The 9,849-nt window shown below is 44.8% G+C and overlaps 1 non-coding gene across 1 annotated transcript; it reads right to left on the bottom strand.

The window, feature by feature from the left end:
- Positions 1-6,427: 6,427 nt before the first annotated feature.
- On the bottom strand, positions 6,428-6,499 carry TRNAE-UUC. Its single transcript has one exon. It is a non-coding gene; the product is annotated as a tRNA-Glu (tRNA).
- Between the last annotated feature and the right edge of the window lie 3,350 nt (positions 6,500-9,849).

Here is a 9,849-nt window from a genome sequence, read left to right as displayed (position 1 = left end):
CTTGGGCTCTTACAGGAAAAAACCTGTTGCATTTCATCATGTTAATTTTTCCACAAGGGGGCACAAAATAACAATAACGAGCAATTTACAAAAGGCATCACAAAAATAGTAATAGGAACAATGAGCATATTTAACAATCTAACATTTAAATCAGCAGCACATGAAAGCTTCCAGTACTGCAGCTTGGAAACCAATATCAGGCCAGTGCAGTATCAGTTACAGGTAATCCTTTCCAACCTACCTGGTCACTGAGGTCATGGGGTGGCAGTCCTTGGTGGTGCTGTATGGACTTGTGGCCCAGTTGGAGCCCCCCTGAAGAAGAACCTCCGGTATAGCAGCTCCACCTCTTTGGAATGCCCTGCCTTGTGTCTGCAGCTCAGACCGGTGCCAACAATGTTTTCAGTACCTCCTGAAAATACATATATTATACCACCTACCATGGTTTTATTGATCTTGGTTTTTAACATAGTTTATCTGTTCACCTGTGTTATCTTCCATTCTAGTATGGAATATAACTTATCCTAGTTATATTCCATACTAGAATATGGATTTATGGCTCTGTAAGATGTTAATAACTCCCTCCAAGGCCTCCCTCGACAGTCTTCACTAGTTAACTCGTGGTATATAGCAGGGAGCACATCACAGCAAAACAGCACTGCTGCCAAGAAAGGCCCAGTTCTACCCATGGCCATAGAAGGGAAGGGTCAGATATTAAACTGCTTGGCATGCAAGAGGCATCCCTGGGTAGTGCTTGGAATTATTGCTGTCTAAAACCCTAGAAAACCAGTGCCAGACTGGGTTTGCACATTACTGAAAGCCATAGTGTATGATAACCATGGTTTGTTGCATTAGCCATGAATTGTCTTTCAGACAAGCATACACTGCAATTTGTTCTCCTCGTTTCTGCTTTGTTTCTCTTTCACCCATTCTGTCAGCCTTCTTCAAAGTTTTATATTCAGGCTGTGCTTGCTGGGCATCTCTGTTTCAGGCAGACAGTAGCGCAAGCATGTTATGACTCATCCCAGCAATACTATTCTTTTTCAAGCAACAGTTGCTAAGTGCGCATTGTGAAGGTATTTGAATTTTGCTAACTCAGATGGCCAGTAGAGGGTGCTCGCAATTTGGGAACAACCGGCGTGCTCTAAGCCTCTGGCTGCAATGGGTTAAGTGGCTTTATGGAAAGAAAAAGGGATGAACTGGCTTCTGATCAGAAAGTGCTTCTGCTGCCCTCAGCTGGAAGGATACTGATTGAGCGCTGCGTGAGATCTGCAAACCACCCGTTCCACTTCGAAGAACATAAAAGCCCTGCTGGGTCAGACCAAGGGTCCTCCTAGTGCAGCTTTCAGTTTGCACTGCGGCCAACTAAATGCCAGCGGCAAGCTCACAAGCAGAATAGGAGTGCGCTAAGACCCTCCAGCCCAGGCTCCCCAGCAACTGGCAAACGGACGCACACTCTGGTACTGGAGGATGCCATCAGGGCCGGCATGGGTGGTGTTCGGCCTGGAGAGATCCAGGGCTCTGGCCCACAAGACTTCCAAACTGCAGGCATTTGCATGTGGTAATTTACATGTACTCTGCAATGTCTGTGTTCTGTCCTTTTCTCTTCAAGGAACTCAAGGTGGCTTGCCTAATCTTCCACCTCTCGATCTGCTCACAACAACCCTGTGAGGTAGAGGTTTGTCTCCTAAGGGCACCCCATTTGTTAAGGGATGTAAGGGCAGGGGAGAAGAGGGACTCTGATTGCATCAAGAACCAAAAGGAAGAAAAAATCAAAGTGGGGCAGCAGGAGGTGAAGCGCACATAGGCGAAAGGCCAGCTCATCTGGGGAGAACCGATGCAGCAGAAATGCACAGGGCCCCTGTAACTTCCTTTCAGCAAGTGCTCCTGGAGAGCAGGGTGGTGGGGCAGACAGCTGCAGATGAGGGAGGAAAGGCTGCAGTCCTGGTGGGCTGCTTCTGTCTCTGCTTCTGAGAGCTAGTCTTGGTAATGAAAGCTTTGGGTACTTTCAGAGTAGACAGCGGCATGCTTCAAAAGTGGACTACGAGTAGGGGTTCAAATGCCGTCATCTTCAGCCTGCAATCCCCTCATGTATTCCTGCTATAGTTTTAAGTAGTGCAGCGAAGCAATTTGCAGTCGTGGCCTTAACAGTCTTCCGATGGTCATCTGCTTTGCTTCAGTCACGAAACACACAAGTTACGTTTCACTTGCCTCTGCCAAGTGCTGTCACATACTTTAAAGCTGCCTCTCCATTACTGATGCGTTGGAACATCAACAACAGTATGATAATCAAGGCTGGCAAACAATTTATCATGGTTTTTATCAGGGTTTCAAACCCTGTGGGAGGAAAAAAACCCCCAGAGCATTTTCAGTTTTGTATTTTAAGCTCAGTTAAATCATAGCAACATTGTGACTGATGGAATATAATGAATAAAATGGCTTTTTCTGCCCTGATACACTCACCACCTGCAGCTCTCTTAGATGGTCCTTCAGGCCTCCCCAGGGCTGCAAACCTCCCAGTGCCCAGTTCTAGCTGCACAACTGGCTGCTTTCCTTCTTCAAAAAAAGGGAAATGGGGATGAAGAAACAGAATGCACAATATCACCATCACCAATACACAAATCCTTTTAATAAGGTGAGAGGTAATGCAGTGCTTATTGATCAAGCAGCTACAGGACTGTGTGCCCACTTTGGGGCTGATCCATCGCGACAGGGCCAACACTTGACACAAGGATGGAATGAATGCCTATCCCTAAGCTTGAGTGGACTCCGGGGGATGGTGGAGGACAGGAAGGCCTGGAGGAATGTTGCCCATGGGGTCCGGATGGGTCGGACACGACTTCGAGACTAACAACAACAACAGCAACAAAGTGTGGAATATCTACAGTTCACTGCAGTGAACTCCAGATACCCCACTGAATCTTACTGACTTGGGAGCTGCCCTTTTGTTCCTTCTCAGGTTTCTGTAGTTTTACATGAGTCCCTGGCCCTGATTTAGATGATACAAAATGATCGGGCCCCAAAAGCAAACTTTTTCAACACATTGTTTGAACTTGAGGAAGGAGCCCTCAATGAAATCCACAAGCCCTATCCTCATTTTAGCTAATTGTGTCTCTTCCTATCACCATGTAAAATATTGTGCTTGGAATAGAAGAGGATCAGATGTGGTCTGGACCACACTGTCACTTTAAGCACTATTGCATCAGCCCATGCTGTGGTTAGGATTGTGCCCTTTTAACTAGATGGAATTTCTAGCAAGATCTAGCTAGATTTGTAGAGATACAGACTTTTTGCTGGACAGAAACGCTTTGGCAATTTAATTAAGCCCAGACTCTGCCAGAGTGCCTGCCTGGTGTTGCGGTTAGTGGTGCAGAATGGTGCTTATACTAGTTTTGCCTTTGGCAATTACTTTGTTTAAAGGGTTGCTGCACCTCTACCAGAATGTAAGAAGAAATGAAGCCATGCTGTAAGAATTACTAGCAAGTCAAAAAGAAAGGCTGTGATTGGGTTCACAGGTCACAACAACCCATTGGGAGTTCTTCCCCATGATGGGTTCTTGTGTCTTGCAAACTCAGACCAATTTTCCTAGGGTGGCTTGTTCATACGCAGCAACCCACCCTGACAGCATGTGCTGTTACGGGGGTTGTCGTACTCACAAGGACTCATCATGCCTTCTGAGCCCAGATAATCAACTCCATAAAGGGTTCAGGGAATTGGCTACTGAGTCCCTTGGCAAGAACAACAAAAAGTCCTTGCTGTTCTTGGCAAGTGGCTTCCACATGACCACCAGTAGCAGCTGTCTCAACACCAATGCAAAAGCAACACCTGGGGACAGCTGGCACTGGCTTTCCACACTCTTGAGCTGTTGAACAATTGTGAGCTGTTTCAGGCTTACAATGGATTTTTTCCTGTTGTTCTGTCATTGCTGTTGTTATTTTCTAAAGACTGCTGAAAGCTGGCTGTTGAACTTACTTTTCTGATGCATGCTTTGATAGATATGGACAATCCATTCAAAATGCCCTCATAGCACCTTTGGTTTACCCAACCCTTTCCAGAATTTTCTTTTGCAGTAATTTTTGCAAATATTGTCCAAAAAAATTAATAATAGTTTACCTGCACGGCTACAAACACTTTCAGTTGGATGGCGACGGGAACCTTAAACGTGATACAAGCAAGAGTGCCTGCTGACAAAGTCCAGCAGATTCCCACCCTGGGTTCAACAAACCATTCCATGTATGCGCAGAGATTCTGTCTGGGTGACTTGCAGTGGAAGCAATAAAGAACATTTTTAAGGAAACAGACTGTGGCTGGCCTTTGCTCGAAGAAGGAACCTCGACTCATGACAATAATAGGTTGGTAACAAGGGTTTAGATTCCTCAGATGGATTCCAAACCACATCAACCCCAGCCAGCAGTCATGGAGTACAGGAGTTGTACTCCAAAACACCTGGATGGCACCAGCTTGTCTACCCCTGGCCAAGAATGTCACCCTGGCAACTTCTCAATGATGCAAGGACACCTTATGAGTAGGTTTGCTAAAAGTACAGGCAAAGCACCACAGCTAACACTGCAGGACTCTGAGCAATATAAAACTGAGCCTCAGAAAACCAAACTTCCAGCAACTCACCCCCAGCGCTTTCATCTGCCCCTCCATGCAGACGCACATGCGCCATGTTCCTTTCAGTCCCAATTTAGACTAGCTGGATGCAGCATCACCTGGATCCCGGGTCCAATGGCAGTGGCAGGGAGGTTGCCACACTCTGCAGCTGCTTTGGTAGGTTAGCATCACTTTGCCCCAGACTGCTCTGGTCCTCTTGCATTCGGCCACCAGGAGTCACAGTGCTGCTTTTCGCTTTGCACTTGCAAGTGCTTTTCTTGCTTATGCAAAATTCTGATGCACGGAGGAATTAATATCCTCAGCCTTCAGAAGAGCTGTGTGTGCTCCTTTGCTTTCAGAGGCCTCATTTCTATCCATCAGAAGAGGGCCTGGACCACCGCCTGCCAGCCATGGTGTTGCCTTCATGTCCTCTCTGCAACAGGTACCACCTCGCATCCCTTTGCTCCCTCCTCTTGAAATTAGGCCCAAGTTTCCGGATAATCTTCCCAAAGCTGAAGCCAGCCCTTCCACTGTCACCCCTTGCTTCTCCTTTGTGTTTCTTTAGCAGGGCAAATGATCCAGTATAAACTTCATGCCCTGTCTTCTGTGAGCGAGGCCAGAGGAGGTATTTGGTATTCAGAGGTACACCTGATAACAGTGCTAAGAGAAGGGAATGAACTGGCAATATTTTTCTCCAGGGGCCTTTCATCCAAGCAAGAGCCAGTCTGCTGTTTCTCACCAAAATAAAACCTCTCCTAAGAAAGGACCAAGGGAAAACAAAACAAGCACATAGTACGTATTAAAGTGTTTGTCTGGAACTGTCCTTACCCATAACAAGAACAAAAGGGGCAACAGTAGCTATGCTGATCATTAAGAAAAAAATATCCAAAACTATATTAGTGTAGCTAGGACACTGATACCAGTCTGGAGAGCTAGTGTATCACAGTGGTGAGAGTGTTGGACTGGGACCTGGGAATTTGGGTTCTATCAGATATGAGACTCACTGGGTGTTATTGGGCCAGTCACGGACTCTCAGCCTAACCTACCTCACAGGGTTGTTGTGAAAATAAAATGAAGAGTAGGATCATGTAAACTGTCTTGGGATCCTTGCAGGAAAAAGGCATCACATGCACATGCATATACTGTCTTTATCAGGGCAACAAATTGTCACAAAATGTGCAATGGAGTTCAGTATTCCATTGTTCTTCAGTTTTCTCTTTCATTTTTCTAGCTATTATTCTTTGAGCATTTCCTGCATGTTGTTTCCAGGTTGCAGAATTTTGGGCATGAGGAAGGAGAGGATCCTTTTAAAACTGCTGACCTGACACACGCAGAGTGGGCACATGCCATGTTTTTTGGTCCTTTGTTTGAAGGGTTGTCCAGCTGAAAGATAAAGAACCGCTATCAGAATGGAAAACCAGGAGAGACCATCAACTCACCCATCCACAGTGAGTGCCTGGGCTAAACAGGCGGACGCTCAGGTCATCTGGTTACCATCTTTCTCACTCAGTGAGATGGAGAGCCTTGCTATTTCAATTGTATTTTTCCCTACATTTAAACCTATGCATATGTATGAACAAATGGAAATTTTATGCAAAGCTGAATCCCCTTTTCTACTCTTAATTAGTAATGGATTTATGTTTTTTTCTGTAATGTTTAAAAAATATGATTGAGCAGTAAGCAGGTTTAGGGTATAATCCTATGCCATGTTTAGACAGAAAAACCTAGAAACAGAGCAAGTCAGAAGCGGTCTCCCGGGCCATCTAGTCTGACCCCCGGCTCCAGTCGGCTCTGCTCACAACATGCCCACCATGTGCATGTCAAAACAAACTTTTTCCCATACCGGGAGTTGAACCCGGGCCGCCTGGGTGAAAACCAGGAATCCTAACCGCTAGACCATATGGGAAGGGAACATCCTACAGTACCTGGCATACGTGCCCTAGCTTGTTCAGTCTAAGCAGGAGTAGGATTGTACTCCTAGCTTTTACTAAAAGAAAAGTTACAACATGATCCATTTGGACTCAATGGGATCTACTTGAGTAAACAGCCATTGGATCATTCCCAGGTAATTGTGCATAGCATAACAGGCAATGTGAACAGCTGGACAAGAATAGTGAATGAACCATTAGTCTTCCACATTTCAGAAGGGAAGAAAAGAAAGGAAAAGAAAGGAAAGGAAAGGTAATTTATTTTAAAGATATTTACCTTTATTTTCATTTATTTTAAAGGTATTCATTCATTTAAAGAAATGAATTTAAATAAACGAATACCTTTAACCAGAAAAAACAAAGGAAAAGAAGCACTGCTACTTCAAGAGAGATGCAGGCCTTAAAGACATAATGCTGGTGTGGGGGACCAGTTGTGCACCAGATGATGTTGGACTACAGTTCCATGTTCCCTGGTCATTGGCCTGTTGACTGGGGCTAGTGAGAGTCCAGCAACACCTGGAGAACTGCTGGCTGCCTATCTCTAGTTTTCAAGCAAATCTGTATCCTTTTAAAGAGACATAAGCTTTCATACAAAAAATAAAAATAAAAATCATCTGACAACCAATGGTGACAGATTCCAGGAAGCAACGTGGGGAGTGTCCTTTCCTTATGTAAGTAGCAGCTCCCAGATTGCACTGGGGTGGCAGCGGTGGGGGGGGGGGGGCACACAGCTTGGCAACATGAACCTCATAAGATGTCACCGATTGCAGACTCAGCAGGTAGGTTTGGAGCAAGGCCTCTCCGTCTGCTGAGGGATCGATAACCAGTATGAGGCAGTTTTGTCCTCTCCATCGCAAGGCCCGGTGTCGTTTCCCTGCGGGTTCACCAACCGGCAGCCCTCCCCGCCACCCATCCTGGGAGTCAGCACGCATGTTGCTTCACCCAATTACACATGCCTGAGTCCTGCTGACATTTCCCAAATGGCAAGCTGTGTGCATGTGTTTTTGGTTCCGCGAAGGGAAAGAGACATGGTTAATTGGGCTGACATTCACCGAGCGTGCATGTAACTGATACAATTAAAGAGGCCCAACTGCTTCTCTCTCCCATTCTACATGGCGGTGAGAGGTCAAGTGTAGTCAAAGTCCAGCCAGGCATTCGCAGCTTTGTTTGCCTTCCGGGAATAGGCAGGACTGTGGCAGCAGAGTGAGGACGGCGGAGACGCAGAGGGCAGAGAAGCTGACAATGACGGGGGACTGTGTGTCTGGTCTTCCAAGCAACAAGGAAACTACTGAATTGTTTTCTCTTAGCCCCACCCTACAAATGCTAGGACCGAAATGTTTCAGGTGGGACAGTCCTGCTTGGACTGCATGCCTCTGGCAAGTTATGTCCGAGTATGTCAAATCTCACAACCTGAATGAAGCTAGCAAGTCGGGAAGAAGGGTTCTAACCTAGCTGTTCCCTGATGAACTAGTTTTCTGCATACAGGGGTGCTTTTCCTTTCTTGTTTAAGATAGAGAACATCCAGCTTTCCCACATGGGTTCTGATGCAGCATGCTTCCGGGAGCTCAGCCATTTTTGCAGGCCAGCTTTAAGACAGTAATGCTCTGATGAAAGAATTGATTGATTTAACTTGTCATAGGTTGAATATAGGAGTCAAGAAGGATATTTATTTCATCCACCCAACCCTGTTTATCCCTCTGGGCTCTCAGAGATGTCATGACCCTTAAAAGTCATACAGCTGATTCTACACACTGTAAGAGATGTCACTCCATCCCAGTGACACACAACAAAAGAATTCCAAAGAGGATTCCAAGCACAGTTTGTGATGGGAAATGATTCTGTCTTGTTTAGCAGTGCTTTCCAGCTCCTACCCAGGGTATGGAGTAAAAAGGTTCTCCCTCTAGTTTCTGAATATTGGCATTTCTGATATCAGATTTGTATCTGATAGTTTTTTTTCTGGAGATAATCCCTCTTGGTTCTATGCAGAATGCGGAAGAGCATCAATGATAGAAAATGTGCATCTTGTCTTAGAGGATGAGCACACGAATGAGCTCCTAATGTTCCGAGTGGCATTCTTAGGGCCTGAAACAGTGTTTCCAGAGAGGACCCTCATGAGTAGACCCTCCAGTGGGTGCCCAGCAATGCCAGCCCTGATGTCTGAGCTACCTGGAGCAGTGGTCCCCAACCTTCTGGGATATGGGGGGCCACACTTGTATCCAATGCCTAAAGAGGGCCATATCTTAAATCAAAATGTAACAGACTTATTAATCTACCAATTTAGATGAAAAGTGAACATTCAGTAGTCAATGAAGAAATGTTAACTTGAATGCAATCCATTCTGGAAGAATATTTTACTGTGGATTCCTTTTATCTGACTGCACATACTCATCTCATTGGTGTGTTTTTATGGCTGTTTTCTGCTAGCCAAGGCATTCATGTCCAAGTCAAGGTTTGTGACAGACACCCTTAAAATGTCATGAAAATGTTCATCTGTAAGTCTTGACCTATACTTGGATTTCATCTCAGAAAAAGTTTGTTCGTAGATGTATGTGGTGCCAAAGACTGTGAACATTCCTGCAGCAAATTTCCTGAGGTTGATAAATATATCAGGTAGACCACAATAGAAATAATCTAACAGCAGTTTTGGTTTTGGTTTTGTTTTTTTGGTTTTTGGTGTGCTCGTGTTTTGTTTTTGTGTAATTGTATCTGAGATGATCACTGGTTTGCAAATCAATTAGTTCCATCTGACAAAAAGGTACTTGCACCTTCTGGTGCTATGTCAAATGGGTTCTGAAACATACTTATTTTCTTTCCATGCTTATGGCAGTGAATCTATTCTGGAATTCCACCTGCAATAGGTTCAGTGCTTTGATGTGACTTTCAACATTGAATTGAAAATTCCCATCCTTCTCAAATTTTAGTTCATTGCAGCATGAGACGTTTAAAAGGTTACTTTCCCTAAGTTGTGTCACAAAAATGTTTAGCTTTGCTTCAAAAGCTTTCAGTTTAGAATGCATGTCACACACAAGTTTTCCTTTTTCCTGCAATCTTAGATTCACTGTGTTCAGCTGCTTTGTGATATCAGTTAGAAAGCCAAATCAAAAATCCATCCAGGGTCAAAAAGTTCTTCTCTCCTTGAGAAAGACCTCAACTTCAGGTTGATGAAGACTGAAAAAAAAAAAATGTTTGAGGACTTTGCCTTTGCTAAGCCGCCTAACTTTTGCATGGTACAATACACCTCCATATTCTGCATCTATCTCTAGAGACAATTTAAAAACTGATGATGGGTAAGGCCATGATGCCTGGTGTAATTATATGCATCACATTT

The sequence above is a fragment of the Varanus komodoensis genome, unplaced genomic scaffold, assembly GCF_004798865.1.
Source record: "Varanus komodoensis strain SLA01 unplaced genomic scaffold, ASM479886v1 scaffold39, whole genome shotgun sequence".
NCBI classification, from domain to species: Eukaryota; Metazoa; Chordata; class Lepidosauria; order Squamata; family Varanidae; genus Varanus; species Varanus komodoensis.
This window is presented reverse-complemented; position numbering and strand designations above follow the sequence as displayed.